The following is a 19,286-nucleotide window of genomic DNA, read 5'->3' on the forward strand; positions in this document are numbered from 1 at the left end:
TGTTTCCATTTGTTTTTCACTAAGTGAGACCACTTTCCATGATAAAAAAACAGACTCGTTAGTTTGCAGTCTAAGAATTGAGAGAAATAGATGCACCAGAAAGAGAAACAGATCATAGCAGTGATTAACTTATCCACCTATTCGCTGTGTAGGCCTATGTGTGTGTGTGTGTGTGTGTGTGTGTGTGTGTGTGTGTGTGTGTGTGTGTGTGTGTGTGTGAAGAAAAAGATGTGTGTGTTTGAGTGTGAAGTTTCCTAATTTTCACAGCTCACTTACCCGCTAAAATATTCAGGCCAGTATTGCATTGATTTTGCATCACTGGAATAACAAAGTGCTTCCAATTAATTAGGACTCACATCAAACACATACATTCATGATGGAAAAAAAAGATATTAAAAGCTTGATGGAAAGCTTTCAATAATATAATGGTGTGATGAAGCAATAATTCTCAAAAGCTGGATGGGCTTTTTACAAAATGTCAGAAGAACTTAATTTATTAATCGATAACCATGCAAAGTTTATTGCAGGAATTCATTTCATTTGCCTTGTTTTTGTAGAAGCGGTGGAATATTAAGCCTGCACGCTTTTTAAAAAAGCACCTTAGAAAGAAGAATGTCATCCATGGTTTCATGCGGCTGTAGGATTAATGGGATGACGATGCGGTAGCCCGCTCCATTTTAACCTTTGTGCATGCACAATGTGTGAGTCACATCTGTAACATAAGATCTGCCCTGTGGACGTTTTAATGTAATCTCATCCTCAGTGGAGCGCAATATAGATGTGGAGGCGTGTTGGAAACATGTCACTGTGCTGCACAGCAGAAAATTCCTTAAGTGGAAAGCAGATCCTTACATCTCTTCAGAGAACAAAGTGACAGGGGCTGAAGCTGCATTTGCACTTGATCAAACAGGGGTCAACGCATGTTGTCCGACCAAGATCCTCTTCTAGACAGCGGATGAATGGGAGTCAAATTCTGCATCTTTTTCTTGAGGATATTCATGTTAAAATGACGCTTTAATAATCAACGATCTGACCTGTCTACTGAAAGAATGAGAGAGTGGGAGAGAAAATGTAAATCATTTAAAAAAAAAAAAAAACGCTGGCCTCATGAAAAAACACTGACCAAACAACTCGACGTGTGCAAAATTGAGAATGTGCCTGCAGGCGATTATTGGCTCCCTGCAGGCGAGCCCATGTTGGCTACTCCCGGTGTTGATGGTTAAATCATCATTTTAAGTAAAGGGGAACTCCAAAGAGGCAGGTGGTGTGGTGGCGGTGAGGGAATGAGGGTACGCTGACGTGGCTGTTATGGTGGAGAGCGGTCGGCAGGTTGATGTGGCCAGGTGAACGTTACAGCGTGAAGGAAAAGAGACCCATTAGAAGACAGAGTGGGTGAAGAGCCGGGGGTTTATGCACTGAGGTGATGAGGCTGATGGAAGGCAGGTGTGCTGGCTGGGTGGAGCAATGAGCTGATGAACTGCAGGTGAGTGGAAGTAGAGCTGAGCGCAGGAAGCCATGTCTAAAATGTAAACCTACTGTGCAAAACCCTGGATTATACGACGGCGTATTAGGGCCACTGTCGAAAAAAAAAAAAAAAAATGGAGCCAAGAGAGGTGGGCAATATTCTGAGATTAAAAGTCACAAATTTGCTAGTTTTAAAGTGGCAAATTTGCGACTTTAAAACTAGCCAATTTGCAAGTTTTAAAGTGGCAAATTTGCTAGTTTATTACGATGCTAACAACCGGCATTTATGCTAGCTAACTTCCCATGAATGTAGCTTTTATCTTTCTAATTAATCCATCCCGTGTGTCAATGCTTTGCTAAGGTCCTTAGGGTGATGGCTCTTGATGGTGAGTGTTGGTTAATTTTATATGGCCCAAATTGTCATCTTACGGTATGTGTGTTTGTTGATCGGGTGGTTTGGCTAAGCTAGCGCTCATAGAGGAAGTAATCACGTAGCTTGACCCAGATGTTTGCCGTTGCTATGACAACAAGTGAAAGCTACCGCTAGCTTAGGCAAACTACCTGCTCAATAAACACAAATAAGATGTCAATTTGGCCCATATAAAATTAACCAACAATAACCATCAACAGCCATTACCTTAAGGGCCTTAGCAAAGCGTCACACGTTGGGATGAATTAATTAGAAAGATAAAAGCGACATTCGGAAGCGAAGTTAGCTAGCATAAATGAAGGTTGTTAGCATCGTAATAAACTAGCAAATTTGCCACTTTAAAAGTCGCAAATTTGCCACTTTAAAACTAGCAAATTTGTGACTTTTAATCTCAGAATATTGCCCACCTCTCTCGGCTCCGTTTTTTTTTTTTTTTTTTTGACAGTGGCCCTAATACGCCGTCGTAGGATTACGCTTAATCACAAAATGATTTAATGTTTAAAGGCCCGTTTTTTGTCTGTACAATTTCTGTGCACATTAACTCCAGCATGGTTATATTAGGGCAGAAAAATAAAATAAAATATCTTTAAGGTTCAGCAGCTAAAACACGAACTGACTTTTTAGAGTTAAACTCACAATAATAATAAAAAAAACATCTTCTCTTTTAGCCTGCAGATACTGGCATGATTCAGAAAATAATGCATTCAGTCGAGGAGACATCCCTCTGCTTTGTGTCACAGTACACTTCACTTAAGCCTCGTCTGATATTTAGTTGTCAGTATACCTCAAGCTATAATAGCACACTTTCACTTTTGCTTATTACATTATTTATGTTCCATTATCAGGTTACTTGGGATTTTATGTTTACTTCACTTTAATATCCGTACAACTGGGACCAGTGAAATTTATAAACGTTTCTGATGGCAGCACTGCTTGATATATATATGTATAGTAAGACAGAAAAAGTGGTTAAATATGACATTATATCACATTATATTATATTATAGCCTTACTATCCCCTGCAGTGGAGACACTCCATTACTGATGGTTCCAGTATGCACGTTTTTAATGTTTTTGGGTATGTGTACACACATGCTTTCCTACACCTGTCTGAATAAGTCCAGCAGCAGAGTAAGACCTCTGTGCTGATGGTGCATGTTTGTAATCCATCCTAGAAGTTAGCACCGCACGGGTTCCTTCAACAAAAAGCCAATGGGATTTTTCCATTGGCAGAAAATAAGCTCTGCGGCAAACAAGTGTTTATGATGTTTTTGATTCAGCATAACTTTCACGAACGAACACCACTTGTGTGATCTAAATGCAATAGCCAGAAGTCAAAAGCCTTAGGCTGTAAACAAACAACATCACCACTAAAGGCAGACTAGTCATGTGCATTACAAGTTCTGATTCTGTATTTAAACCATATAGAGGTGTCCTATAACAACAAAACACAACTGTAATCATCATTGTATTGTACGCATCATTTAGTATGCCTGTGAGTGATTTTTCCATGGCGTTAAGAAGAACACAGTTCAAGAAAAAGATTGTGTCTAATCTCAGAACAATTACCATTCATTTTGCACTGCTAATTAATTCATTGCATCGCTGTCCAGAGTAGCCATTATAAATTTCAAGAAAGAATGTTTTCAGGTCCCAACCCACTCAACTGCCTCAGGCTTTCCAAGTAAGACACCAGTCAATACAGCTGAGTGAGTGTTTGCGTGTCGCAGAGGTCAAAATCTACATTTATACCGGAGATCACTTTTTTAACGGATAGAGAAGAAATGCCAAAAGCATTTAATGCATATAGTACACACAGAAACAGAGACGCAAGTGTATGAACGCAAACACTAACCAGTTTACATCAAATTATGTATTTCTTTCAAATGCCTTACACCTTAATAAAAATGTACACTGTGTTTCTCTGTCTGAGTAATACTGTCTGCCTGCTGACTTGTTGTGTTTCTCTCTCTGTGTGTGTGTGTGTGTGTGTGTGTGTGTGTGTGTGTGTGTGTGTGTGTGTGTGTGTGTGTGTGTGTGTGTGTGTGTGTGTGTGTGTGTGTGTGTGTGTTTGTGTGTGTGTGTGTGCGTGTGTATGTGTGTGGATGTGTGTGTGTGGGCGTAGATGTCACAGCAGCAGGCAGGGAGGTGTTGATAACTTTTTTGGCATTTTGACAGTGATAAAGGACATTTGTTGCCCTTAGCGATGCAGAGAAACACACAGGCACGCACACACACACACACTGAATCAACGTGGGGTAGCCAGATTTCTATATAATTACTATATACATTCAAAAATATGTGTATAATAACATATTCAATCTCCACTTCGCCCACATCCTGCTGAAATAATTCCAGGCGCTGTACTTTTCTTTGACAGGAAGCAGCTACAATATGGACAACATAGTAAAATAAGAAGAAAAATACAGCTCTCTCTCTCTCTCTCACACAGACACACACACACACACACACACACACAAGCCCATTGTGTACGCATATTTTCACCCACGCAAATATTGACGTGCACAAAGACAATCACTTAGACATGTTGTAGCATGCAGAGTCATTACATCCTCTGGGCAAGCAAACAATTAAAGGAAGGAGATGCTTCATAGATCAGAGTTGTGTCCGTAGGGCTGAAAAAAAAAAACCAAAAACTGGATGCAAATGAGGCTTTTCGGTGTCTGAATTAAATGTCTGTGTGTATCTGCGTTCGTGTACATATTTGGTTGTCACTTTGAGCAAAAGAGGGAATTAAAGTCTCTTTGTATCTTCAAAGCATGAGATAGAGTGAGGAGCAGCACGCCCGGATGAAAGTGACATTGGTGACAATTGCGCCACGAGGCACACAAACGCCCGCAGCCCACATAAATCCTGCATGTGCGACCTGCTGCATGCAAGAGGAGCGTAATGAGGGGTGTTAACGGCAAAGGAGGGAATGCTAAACCAAAAAAAGTTGAATTGAATATTAGAGAAAATGCAGATAAACACGTTTTTTTGTTTTTCCAAGGGCACACACGGCATGAGAAGACAGAAAGACTGGGTCTAATAAAGCATCTGCCTCACAATGTTTACCATCCTCTCTCTGTTTGCATGTTCCAGCCAAGAGTTTAATTTCATTTTTTTTTTTTAATCAGGGTGAGCTTTTCATACGTCTGTTGTTTTAGTGGGTCTGCAATCCCAATTGCTGTAGCACTTGGTGAAAATGGTCAGAGAGGGGTTCTGTCGCAGTCGGAAACAGAGAAACAGGAGTCCACTCAGCCTTTATCGGATTATACACACGGTAAACCCCCTCATGTTGAGTGTCTTTTTACAAAATAGCGGTTTATTCGCTCATCATGTGACCAGCGACATCTGTTTTCACGTATTTGTGGCACTTTTTTTGCGTGGACATTTTTTGTGTCTTCTATGTCTTTTCTGTCATTCTATTGCTGATGGTGTTTCCATGTGGTCCCTTATCCACTCCCCTGTTGATGCTGATCTGAGATGAACCCCTATCCGATTGGATCTTCCTCGTTCCCAGAGGGAGGGTCTGGAAATAGGCTTATCCTCTGATTGGATCATTTGCCCCTGAGGGAAGGGTACAAGAGAGGTCAAAAATGAAACCGTGCTATCTTCTAGCTTACATAGACAGGGGTCCTGCATTAACTATCACACACATACACACACTAAATACATCAAGGTCTCTGGGGATTACGGTGAAGTGTTTGATGACCCCGTAGAGAGAAAAGCAAAGACATGAGAGTGGGATCGCCTCCAGAGACACAAACACACAGCAAACTTGTTGACCTCAACGAGTTGCCAGAAAAACAGCTATCCAGGGTTTATTAGAATCAATCAGTGTTGTGTTGGGGGGCATGGGCTTGCTTCCAGTATAAATGGTTGGCCTTGTGTCACATCGTTTAGTTCAATGCCAGCTTGTTTACCCTCCTGTGTTTTAACTCAATACATTCCCTCTTTTTACCTTTCCTTATCATCTGCAGCATCTAAATGGTTTGAACCATTTAAATGGCTTTTTGCAACCACAAGTGGAGGAGAGAAGAGAGGATGGAGCTAAGCTAAGCTAAGTGAATGCAAGAGATTTGTATGGGACTGAAACTATTACAATTTACTTTCATGAACTGAAAATGCACTAAGAATGGATTTAAGACAAAAACACACTCCCAGACCAGACAACACCAAAGACCTGTCAATCACAAGGCATTGTCTATTTTACTTTAAATGGGACCATGATTTATAAATATCATGCTGTATTGAAGAAGACTTGCCTAGCGGTTGAGACATATAATGTACAATATACAACTAGAGGATTTGCCCTCTGCTGTCTATGAAAAAGAATACAAGTTTAAGCTCCACATTGGCTCCACTTGCGGTTGACGCATGGTTTTGGCTGACTCAGACATTAATTCGAGCCAGAGCGTACAGCCAAAGAAAGAGGGAGGTGAGGAGTATCAGCAGCATTATATGGCCGGTAGAGACCCTCCACAACCTGAGCTGCTGAGAGCGAACACCACTGGTTGTTGCAAGAGTAATGCTAATAGAATAAAGAGGGAGAAAGTCCATGCAGGGGGGAAGATGGTTGGCTCAAACTAACACAGGACTCTCACCCAGGAATCCACTAGTCGTGTCCCGTGCGAGAGTAACATAGTATTGTTACATAATTCTTGTACTTTACTAGCACCAATTAGAAACATAGTTATTTTATGTAAAAAACGTAGTTACTTTAACCCAACAACTAAGAAAACTCGAGAAACTAAGTACACCTACGTTGGAAGTTTATTTTGGAAAAGATGGATTAAGTATTCACACACGTCCACTGCCGCCAAGCAGCAGAAATTGACGAGTTTGGAGTGTGCTCGACAGAAACGCAATGCATCCTGGTACATGAAGGCACTGGCACAGGCACAGCACTGGAAGCAGGAGAATTCACTACAGCAGGTACTGAGGAATTGTTGCTTCATTTGACTGCATTTATCACCAACAACGGTTGTACATCCACATAAGAGTTGCCAAGTTTTTCCTTTAAATGCTTACATTATCCTGATAACAGAATTTTGTATATAGAAGACTAAAAATGACTTTAGCAAAGTTAAGTTAGCAAAGTTTTACTTGAACTTGTCTCCATGGCGATTTCATGTGCATCAATTAGCGAGTAGTTTCCGTTTCCATTTTCATCTCAAGCAACATTATGCTGGTGAGGTACCATTGTCAGAAACATCAAAGACCACATTGCCATCCTTGACAATCAGCTGTGCACGCCGGCAATGTAAATAGCATTGCTGATCGTCAAATTCAAAATAAACAGCTGTTAAGCACACATGCATACAGATGTCCCTCACTCTCTCTCCCTAGAACACATATGCACACACAGACACACACACTCATGAACAGTTGGTACATACGTACACTTGTGTGAGAGGAGATAGAAATAGATCAAGCCGTGGCTTGTCACAGCAGGAGTTAGCCATAATGACAAGAGGTGTGAGAGGCAGGGGATACAGAAGGAAGGGAAGAAGAGAGGAGAGCAGAAGCAGAAAGAGAGAGGTATAAAAAGAAACACAGAAGAAGGGTAGTGACAGAGCATGTGGGAGGGAGGTATAAAGATAAAGTCAAGACATGTTGCCTGACTGTAGAGAAAATGATATATTTTCAATTGCCTGGATTGCAAAAAGGTAGAAGAGAAGTGGACAATTTTGAAATTGAGACCTTTGCCAATACATAGTAGAACTAAGAGAAATGGTTTAATCTAAAGTCAGCTTCAGTTTTGATGAATGACAAATGGTTTCCTTGGAACTGCGCTCCATGTTCTGGAGGGCAAGGCATTGCAGTTCTCTGTGTTTTTGTTGCTGCAAGGCATTTCAGTACTTGGTTGTGTCTCCATGTGTGCCTGCTTTGGGAGAGACTCACTTTACAACCAGTGAGGATGCGTCAGAGGGGAGTGGGAGTTGAACAAAGCAGTAGCATGGATCCTGTTTTTTGGGGTGAAAGAAGGACATCATAGGTTGCTCTAAGCAGGAAGCTGACTCTGCTTGCCTCCATCTCCTCCAGGTCCTTCCAGCTGTTTGTCTATGCTCTTCCATTTCACCAACTGCCCCTTTCTTGTGCAGCCTTAGCAAATCTTGAGATAAGTTCTCGAGGATGCCATGTCCCCACAGGCCGATGTATCTCAGACATCTTGGGACTGCTAACCATTTTCTCATATAAGACGTAACTTCTCTGCATGTTCTCAACTCTTGAGGGGAATGTGGACTACTATTAGTGGAGTTGCAGGTCAAACTTCAGGCACCAGAGCTTTAGTTTGCCATTGAAAATGGACCTATTGATGTACTCAAGGCCGCTACTATCCTGCTTCAGTTGCTGGACCTGCTCACACTCTTTGATAGCATCTTCCAAGGCTTTTCATAGGTTTCTCAAATACTGTTGTAATGGGTTCCTCTTTGATGAAGGACCTTTGCTTTAGCAAGATTGAGGAAGATGACATGGAGGTGTCTCTTCTCACACTTGGTTGACTGGACAGAGAACCCTGGAGGTCCAGCTTTTGGAGCTTGTTTGTCTCAGGATAGCTGGTCAACCTTTGGGCTATGATGCTACAGAAGATATTGCCTTCAACATTGAGGAGACTGATTGGCTGATGAAGCTCTCGCCAATTTAACTGTGTTTTCCATTTCCTTCACATCCATCTGGTGCTCTCGCTGCTCAATGGTTAGGATGTCAGATTGAATCACTATCTGTTCATGCCTCTGAGGATCTGAGGTTGTTTTTTTCCAGATGCTCCTTTACGGCCTGCTTTGAAGTCCTTAGAGTCCCTTCTTCTTGCTGAAGAATATCTAATAGTGTTATCATTCATCGTAGCGGCTTTGAATTGTTGGTTGGAAAAAAACAAGCAATTTTATAACATGATGGATATTTTACAGTATTATCTGACATTTTAAAGACTAAACAATAAATAACTGACAATATAAGGCTAAACAGTGGATGTATTTTTTTTAAATACTGCTGCTGCTGCTGCTGCTGCGGCGGCTTTATGAAGTAGTCGTCGACCCTTCAGGCGAACCAGTGAATCAGACTGGCCTGTTTTCTGACATGTTGTTCATCAGACCTGTTGATTATGGCATGCATGTTAAACAAATGTGAGAGTAAATATATGTACACTCAACAAAAATATAAACGCAACACTTTTGTTTTTGCTCCCATTTTTCATGAGATGGACTTAAAGATCTAAAATTCATTCCAGATACACAATATTACCATTTCTCTCAAACATTGTTCACAAATCTGTCTAAATGTGTGATAGTGAGCACTTCTGCTTTGCTGAGATAATCCATCCCACCTCACAGGTGTGCCACATCAAGATGCTGATCTGACATCATGATTAGTGCACAGGTGTACCTTATACTGCCCACAATAAAAGGCCACTCTGAAATGTGCAGTTTTGTCTCACAGCAAAATGCCACAGATGCCACAAGCATTGAGGGAGCGTGCAATTGGCATGCTGACAGCAGGAATGTCAACCAGATCTGTTGCTTGTGCATTGAATGTTCATTTCTCCACCATAAGCCGTCTCCAAAGGCGTTTCAGAGAATATGGCAGTACATCCAACCGGCCTCACAACTGCAGACCACGTGTAACCACACCAGCCCAGGACCTCCACATCCAGCAGGTTCACCTCCAAGATCGTCTGAGACCAGCCACTCAGACAGCTGCTGAAACAATTGGTTTGCATAACCAAACAATTTCTGCACAAACTGTCAGAAACCGTCTCAGGGAAGCTCAACTGCATGCTCGTCGTCCTCATCGGGGTCTTGACCTGACTCCAGCTCGTCGCCGTAACAGACTTGAGTGGGCAAATGCTCACATTCGATGGCGTCTGGCACGTTGGAGAGGTGTTCTCTTCACGGATGAATCTCGGTTTACATTGTTCAGGGCAGATGGCAGACAGCGTGTGTGGCATCGTGTGGGTGAGCGCTTTGCTGATGTCAATGTTGTGGATCAAGTGGCCCATGGTGGTGGTGGGGTTATGGTATGGGCAGGCATCTGTTATGGACGAAGAACACAGGTGCATTTTATTGATGGCATTTTGAATGCACAGAGATACCGTGATGAGATCCTGAGGCCCATTGTTGTGCCATACATCCATGAACATCACCTCATGTTTCAGCAAGATAATGCACGGCCCCATGTTGCAAGGATCTGTACACAATTCTTGGAAGCTGAAAATGTCCCAGTTCTTGCATGGCCAGCATACTCACCGGACATGTCACCCATTGAGCATGTTTGGGATGTGCTTGACCGGCGTATACGACAGCGTGTACCAGTTCCCACTAATATCCAGCAACTTCGCACAGCCATTGAAGAGGAGTGGACCAACATTCCACGGGCCACAATTGACAATCTGATAAACTCTATGCGAAGAAGATGTGTTGCACTGCATGAGGCAAATGGTGGTCACACCAGATACTGACTGGTTCTGAGTCCCCAGACCCCCAATAAAGCAAAAAAAATGCACATTTCAGGGTGGCCTTTTATTGTGGACAGTCTAAGGCACACCTGTGCACTAATCATGATGTCAGATCAGCATCTTGATGTGGCACACCTGTGAGGTGGGATGGATTATCTCAGCAAAGCAGAAGTGCTCACTATCACACATTTAGACTGATTTGTGAACAATGTTTGAGAGAAATGGTAATATTGTGTATCTGGAATGAATTGTAGATCTTTAAGTCCATCTCATGAAAAATGGGAGCAAAAACTAAAGTGTTGCGTTTATATTTTTGTTGAGTGTATGTATATGCCAAGTCACTTGATATGCTTTCTAATGAATGAAAATGCTATGTATCGTGTCCTGAATGGGTGACAACTGTTGGTCATTGTCTCACTGGATAATTGGTTTCAACAGTCGGGGGAAAAAATCAAACACACCAAAACCCACTGATATTCGTACCATTAAGTTTGCCGTAAAGGTTCGGAAAATGTTTGTTCAATGTTCTTTAATGAAACAAAGTAAATGTCTTAAGCTGTATATAGCTTTGACAGAATGACCTCTTATTTGAAGAAATAAATAAACATACCTCTGCAACCAAGAAAACAACTTTGATTTGCCCAGTCAGTTTGTTTACTCCAGACGTCTCTGTTCTCCTCCAAATGTCTGCAGAGGATGTGTCAAGTTGGCCCCAGGCAAGATGCCAGCTTACCTGCAGAAAGTGTCTTCTTTTCCATGGAAATAGAAATAAATAGCCACGGTGTCCACGGAAATGTATCGTTTTCGGTGATGGATATCTTCCCCTCTCTACTCTGTTGACCTTCCTACTTAACCTTCTCTTCCTCTGCCGTTTGCCGATCCCGGCACGAGAACCGGCCCACACTCAGTCATGCATACCACCAACATTACAAACATACACGTAAGGTGCACACGCACACACCTTCATACACAAACAGACATGCAAAGACACAAACAAAAGGAAGCCATGCATAACAGATGTGTTATGACAGGTCTGATTTGATAAAACAGCCGATACGTGGACGTATTTAATACGTTATGCAACCTCGTCTCACAATCTCACAGCTGAAGAGACGCAAAGAAGAACTATAGCCACTTAATATTTCACAAAGAAAAGTGCGATAGTCCAGACAGATACAGATAAGCAAGCACAGATTGGCATGACAGAGGGATCTTGTGTCTTAAAAATAGAAGAGACAAGCAACATGGAGACAGAAAATGAGAGGCGAGAGTGCACACTATTTGCTAACTTGGTGAAACAAAAGTCCACTTTTCAGCCTGATGACAGTTAATCGATGAGATGAACAGGAAAAAATATGATAACATGACGGAACACAAAGGGAGCTCATGCTGCGGCTGCACACAGAGACCGACGCAAACACACACACACACACACACTCATACACACAGAATTTAAAGGTCATCACCAAGTCTGACTACCCAGAAGACAGCTGACAATCAATTGAAGAAATAAAAAGATGGAACAATAAGCAAGGAGGCTGTTATGTGGGTGCGTCAAGTATTTTGTTCCCTTAGAGACGAGAAAACTTGGTTGTTGTTTAACCTGACCTTCAAATGTCATCGGCGGTCCAAATAACATTGCAGAACATTTCATTACGTGTTTCTCCTCTCTGTGCAGCCATCAAAGCATTGTCAAAGTGAGACTGAAAATACAGGCCACACGCACGACATCATTTCACTGAAAAACAACATATTTAGCCAGACTGGCACGCTGCCACTTAACTTGGGACTGCAACAATCTCCAAACTGGAATAAAGAATATCCATCCTTTATCAGAATAAAGAAGAGAAACCGCTCCCTGAACCCCGGTTAGCATTGGTCCTGCTAATGCTACGGGAGTTGGAGGGGAATTCAACTCTACTGTTCCACGCTCAGAACCAGCTCCTCCCCAGGCTGGAGATCTCTGGAGCAAACTAGGTGCTAGACCGAAGGCTTGGGTTCACTCAACTCCCCAGCAAATGGAGCCCTGGACCGCTGTCCGTAAGTGCAAACATACCAAGAAGAGTCCCTGATCCATCTTGTCATCTTGGGACATCCAGCTGGCCAAGAGATTTATTGCCCTGGTTGAACAGGGAGGGAAGGTGTCCAGTCTCTCATCTATGGATGCTGCAGGGCAAACAGTATGACAGGCACCCCAAAGGAAGCCCGTCTCCCCCAGGTAATAGCTAGCAGAATCCCAGATATTACGGGAGCTTCCCAGATTTGATGAAATTGTTGCCCATGTGAACAAACAATATCCCCAATCAACAATCGGAACTCCTCCAACTGGTCTTCATCCAATTATTGAAGGTCCTTGAGTCACAGAAGTGCCACACTTACATTTCTGGCCCAAGTCCCACTCTTGGCTGAGGGGAGGGTCGCTTCAGTAAGATGCTGAGTCTACACACCTGGCTGTCATTTGCTTGCCACGATCACAATATGGCTTTCATTGACTATTTTAACTTGTTTTTTTGGCACCATAGATAGCTTCACTGGACTATCTATGGGAGCTGGTTCTCGAATGCTAATAGCAAATTATTCTCCCTGTACACCACTCTTATGCTCCACCGCTCCCTAGACATTTGCAGGCACCTGCCCACTGCCTCTGACTCTGAGTAACTGCCAGATCAGTTCGACTAATTAAATTACCGCATATAACAGGCACAGACACACTAGTATAGCTCCGCCTTCTCTTGCTCCTCATCACATTAATTTACTTGTGAGCACTGCACTTGGTAATCCTTAGAATGAAGATTAGGTTACTGATTTCCCTCCACAGATGTCACTTAATCTGACAGACTATCAACATGGTTGTCATTGACCATGCTGCTGTCCGTCCCGATGTCTGGATGCTTATGTTCCTCTGGTGCCTGTGGTCTGAGAGGCCATCAACACTTTTGACCCATATAACTTCACAGACCATTAAGCATTTTTTTTTTTACATCTATCAGGCTTCTATGCAGCTCGATCTGCCAAATTTCATCATGGTACAGAAACTGCACTTTTAATGTTTTACATGACTTTGCAATGAATTCAAATGATGGCTGTTGTACTTTTCTGGTGTTGCAAGACCACTCTGCTGTGCTGGAATATTAATTGATTGAACTGAAAGCTGGGTAGGCGTGACTGTCTTTGCTCTCGATTAGTTTACATCTTACCTAATTGACAGAACCTACCCTGTGGCACTCCTCAGGGGTCTATTCTTAGCCTTTCACTTTTCTGTATCTACATGTTACCACTGGGTTAAGTTATACTTAACTACAATATTTATTTCCATTGTTATACTGATGATAAATCCATCTATTTCTTCATAAATCCATCAGACATTGCCTCACTTACCTCATGCACAGCCTGTCTTGCAGCCATAGTGTGTCGGATGTGTTATGGACACAGCTGGGGACCTAAACGTATGGACAGGTTGGTGGTGTCAGGGTTAGGATCTGGACGAGGGGGTGATGGCAGGTAATGGAATACAGTGGCAGCACGGAAGAATGGAGTTTGTCGTGAGCATGGAATGGGGGAGATGTGTGGCAAACAGGCTTAGCTTGGAGGCTGGGAGGTTCTGGACACGAAGGCAGCGAGACAAACAAGCGGGTGATGATCCTGGGACACAGGAGAAACAGAGTAATAACCCGAAACACAAAGAGCATAAATCACTAGTTGGCCTGACGTGTATCGACCACAGAGGTCGAGACAATAATCTGACGAGGAGTGTTTGACGAGCCACGGCATGAACTGATGAGAAGGTGAGGACTGGGGGGTTGATTAGCTCATTTCAGACAGGTGTGTATGGTGCATCCAAAGCACACAGGGATTGTGGAAATCACACTAAAGTTTCCCAGGGTTTGTAGTGCACCCAGGAGACCAGAAACATGGGAGATATTTTGGATTTGGACCTGAATTGAAATGTATCACCAAATCAAACCAAATTTAGATCAGAAGTATTGCCAAGATTAGATTCCTTCATACAAAATACTGCAGGTTCTTAAGTTATGTTTCTCTTCCTTGAATAGAATCAATACTGATTTGCTATTATTATTTACATTTAGCATAATCTAGTTTTTTCTCTCCTAACCTCACTGTCAGAGTAATACTTATAAGCAGGTTTATGACGTCTCTAGACCGACTGTTAAAGAAACATTGATACAGTATCAAGTATGCGCTAGTACTCCGTGAAATGAGAGCTCTCATCCATTTAGAGTGATACTTTATGTAAGTCAAATGGGTTTACACAAGTGTGTGTTTCCTTGCGAGAGCGTGTCAGTATATGGGATTATGCGTGGCAAGGATCAGTTGGAGTTTGTTCCGGTCTATTATTGTCATTTAACCATTCACGTCATTTTGCTCCTGTCGAATTAATAACACTTGCACTTTGTAGCCTTTGATGTGGTAATTTTGCTCTGCTGAATGCACCTGAAACATTTTCAACATACAAAAGGTCCAGGAGCTATCTTGAGGAGCCATGCAAGGACATGTCTGAAGAAATCTAGGGGAGAAACATTAGTATGTAGCGGATATTTTACCTTGAGCAGCGAGGATGATATAGTTATCTTTGAGGGATTAAGGCCTTCTGTTGGTGCTGGCAGCAAACTCTTTTCTACCCACGGGTGTGTAAAGAAGCCTGTACAGGTGCTGTTAATGTCTTGTTTGTTTGGGAAATAAATTTGGAGTACGCCAGCATGCATAGTCTCAGCTAATTATACTCAAACAACACACACACACACACACAGTGTAATAAATGAGTGTGCTTAACCTCTCTGTATCCAGAAACACACCCTCAACCTCCTTATTGGGGTCAGGTGACACAAACGGTGGTGGCTCTAGTAGTCAAGCAGAAAATCATGCAGTTATCAGGGTGTTTACTATAACACACACACACACACACACACAGAAATCAGACATTCTCTCGGGACAGTCACGTCTCTCTGCGTGATAATCTATCTCCATTAGGCACAAGTGATAGGCTCTGATTAATAGGGGCAAAGGCAAAAACACACACACAAACACAAACACACCAAAATACTGACATAAACCCTTATTAGCCCGGCGCCGCCATCAACTGCACAATCACAATGATTTATTATTATTGTGTCGGTCACAAATGAAAATGCAATTTACACAATTAAGGTATGCACTTATTCTATTTTTTTGCCTGTGTAATGTTTCGGTTGAGTGAAAAGCAAAGTGAATAAATTGTAAGACATCTTTTGAAGGCATCCCAGATGTTCATCCATTCTTTCAGTCATCCATTTCTTGAATATTTTCATTAGTTTTCATTAAATATCAGTTTGTCAAAAAGCATTTGACAAACTTGAATCCACATCTGATGTATAGACAGTTAATGCATGGTGCTGTAAACACTGTATGTTATGGCTGTTTGATTGATAACACACATGAGCAGATCTTACTGCGTTGTAGAGCAAATGTATCATTCGCCTGTTATATTAAAATAGTTTATACATATGTTAAAAGCCTGTGAAAAACTCATCAACACATAGAACATATTTACTCAATATACACCAGTTATGAATTGTTGCCCATTCTCCGTGCCCTCGATGATAAATACGCAGTGATAATTAATATTTCAGACACTGAAAATCTTTGTGTGCCACCACTGGCAGTTGTGTCACATACTTCCAATCAACACATCTATTAAAAGCTATGATAAAAAGATAAAATGTATCAGACTTTTTATCATTCCATTGTGGGGATTATTGAGGGCATTATAAAGCCTTATATTTGATTGATTTGACAGCGCAAATGAAATTAGAATAAAGCGTGTTTTCAGAAGATGCAGAGCCGGCAATGCTGCCAATGAAAGTAGCAACTTATGTCTATCCCTCTATCATGGTAGGGTTAGGGTATAGTTATCCAAAAATCACTAGGCTGATGTGAAAAACGCTGTCTGTCCGTCCCCACCATCAGTCTTTGTTTCCCTGCTCTCTCCCATCACTTTCTTGGCTTCGTACACACCAACAGATCCAGCTCAGTCCTTCACAGTCCACCTTTGGTTATATCACCAGAAATAGATTAGAGTTTTTTTTTCACACAGAGAGCCCACAATACAAGCTTTTCCACTTTCTGTAACACAGGCTCCAGACAGCAATTTCATCTTTCCAGTTTCATTCAATCCATATCTGTTCTCCCAGTTGACATGCATGCACAATCATGTATGTGGAATGCGCACACACACACACACACAGATGGACACACGTGGACAAGCACATTCAGTTCGCCGACATGAGACAACTGTGTATTAGTTCCCCAGTGACTTTGAATGGCAGGGTTGAGTAGGAACATTGAACCAGATGCTCTTTAATCATGTAATGAGAAAACCAGCCAACCACACACACACACACACACACAGAGACCCAATAATCTGTGAGACACAATGCGGCTCTTTTAATCCCGATCCCTCTCTCCCTCATAATGATGAAACTAAGACTCCCTCTCCTCTATTGCAACTAATCATTTATCTGTTTATCTCATACGCACACTGAGAAACACAGATTGCCTTTGTGTTGCAGTCTGTTCCATTCTAACAGGCTGAGAGGAGGACTGCCAAGCTGGTGAGCGGAGAGATAGACAGATATGCAGACAGACAGATGGACACTGATCGGGGGTCAGAATGCGCCAGTCGGCCTCTGCATTCAGGAACAAGTTTGGCAAAGTAAACGAGGCATGTTTAACATTATGTTCACGCCTTCTGAGAAAATGAAAGATGTTTGCATGTGCTCGTACATTAAGTGGGTGCATACATATGTATTGGGTGTGGTTATATATGTGTGTATGTGTGTGTGTTTGCAATTCATGCAAACTGCAACCAAACAAACAGACTCCGGTAACCAGGCAACTGATTCACTCCTAAATCTTTTAAAACCTCCGCCAGGATTGTCATTGTTTTAGAAAGTGCACACGCAGAGACACACACACACACACACACACACATGTGGATGCACGCAAACACACAACAACAACAAAAAATCCCGACGTGGCAAGTGTGGTATACTTAGAATATAAACACAACCATTTCTAAGCTGCAAACTATTTCAAACATATTCTCTCCCAGACGTGCTGGCATCCAGAAATAGACGACAGCGAGAGCACATCACACGCTTTGTTTAGGCCTAACGATTGAGACGGGTAAGATGTTGGATGGATAGATAGATACTGCATGTATGCTAAGTGAAAGGGTAAGGGGAGAGAGAGAGATGGGTGAGAAAGGGAGGTAATCACAGTTCCACCCAAACAGATCTTTCTCTAGCATGGCTGGGCTAAAAATCGATAGCACTTCTCCTTCTCCCTCGCTCTGTCACCAGCGCTGCCCAGAACAAACTTCAACACACACACACGCACACACACACACACATGCACACACACACACACACACGCATGCACACAAATTGTTGACAGAGAGAGATAAAGCGTGCACTCACATAGACAAATGCGCACATGCATACACGGCAGATGACGCACGGATCACTTTAACATGCTCACACACAGAGTCACGCCCGCGGGCTGCCACCAGATATGAGGGTTTGATCAATACAGTAATATCAGTGTTTACACCAGCCACACTCTCTCCTCGGCTCCCACTTTTCTTTTCTTTTTACCATCTTTTTTCCCTGCCCAGAAAAAAAAACCAAAAACAAAAACATTATACACCAACATTTATCACAAATGGGCAAAGCTGTCACACACACATGTGGTAAGCATGTTTGCATATGAATGGTTCACACACACACACACACACACACACACACACACACACACACACCAAAGCAGTGGAGAGTCAGCATGAATAGGAATGAGTTGGTTTGTGTTCTGCTACTTGCATACAATCATGCACATTAACAATTGTTTTTCTTTTTATTAGATATTTACCAAGAGTAAGCTTTGGGAGTCTTTGTCTTTGCATTTTGCATGCGTGTGTGTGTGTGTGTGTGTGTGTGTGTGTGTGTGTGTGTGTGTGTGTGTGCGTGTGCATCAGGATAATGCCTTGTTTGTTTATTTGCCGTTTGACACCGGTCCGCCCTCTCCTATTGATTAGTGCTCCTGCCTCTCTCTTTAGATCTCCTCCCAGTTGGGTGGGATGGTTATGAAAACACTATTGTTGGAGAGACAAGTACTTTGCCTAAAGGCTTCAGATGCTCTGTGCTGTGATTTCACAGGTGGTTGTAGCGAGGCACAACCACCATTACTTAATACCTTTCTGTCATTTACATTAACGATTACCTTCTTTTTTTTGTTTCTACCGTCCTGCCGTTCCCATTTTTGTTTCCTCGCCTGCACACATTCCCACGTACGTATAGCCTACATCCTGACAGCCACACGGAGCGATCTGCTGCTGGGTCTGATGTCTGTACGCTGGTTGAGTAAGTGACATATTGCGACTTGTCTCATGAGTCTCAAACGGAGCACCCCCGGTGCTGCCAATAAATCTATGGAAGCCATTAGCCGGTGGCTTGGGGACTCAACCCCATCATTTAAAGACACACTCACACACTTCCCCCGACCCTGAACAATCCAAATTCTGCAAGACTTCAATTGTGCTTGTGCATATAGTTACTCAAAACCTCTGCTTTCAGTGATAGATAATGGCTAATCTCTTTAAAGCCTTACATCTGTTTCATCTGTACCTGCCACCTAAACCTCATCCCGTGGCTCACAATGCAACTGAAACACTGGGATTTGTAGTTGTGAGCAGAGAGATATTTATCCACCGTGTTTATTATATGCTTCATCTATTTGGGTGGACAATTTGAAGCTCATCAGAGCTGCTGGAAAGAAAGCACAGGAAAGCCCTCATCTACTGTATATCCCCATTCCTATCAGAGGAATAAATACCTCCATTCTTCTCCTCACCAGCTGTCTATCTCTCTTCCTGTCCAGCAC

Source organism: Eutrigla gurnardus (genome assembly GCF_963514095.1).
Source record: "Eutrigla gurnardus genome assembly, chromosome: 3".
Lineage (NCBI taxonomy): Eukaryota > Metazoa > Chordata > Actinopteri > Perciformes > Triglidae > Eutrigla > Eutrigla gurnardus.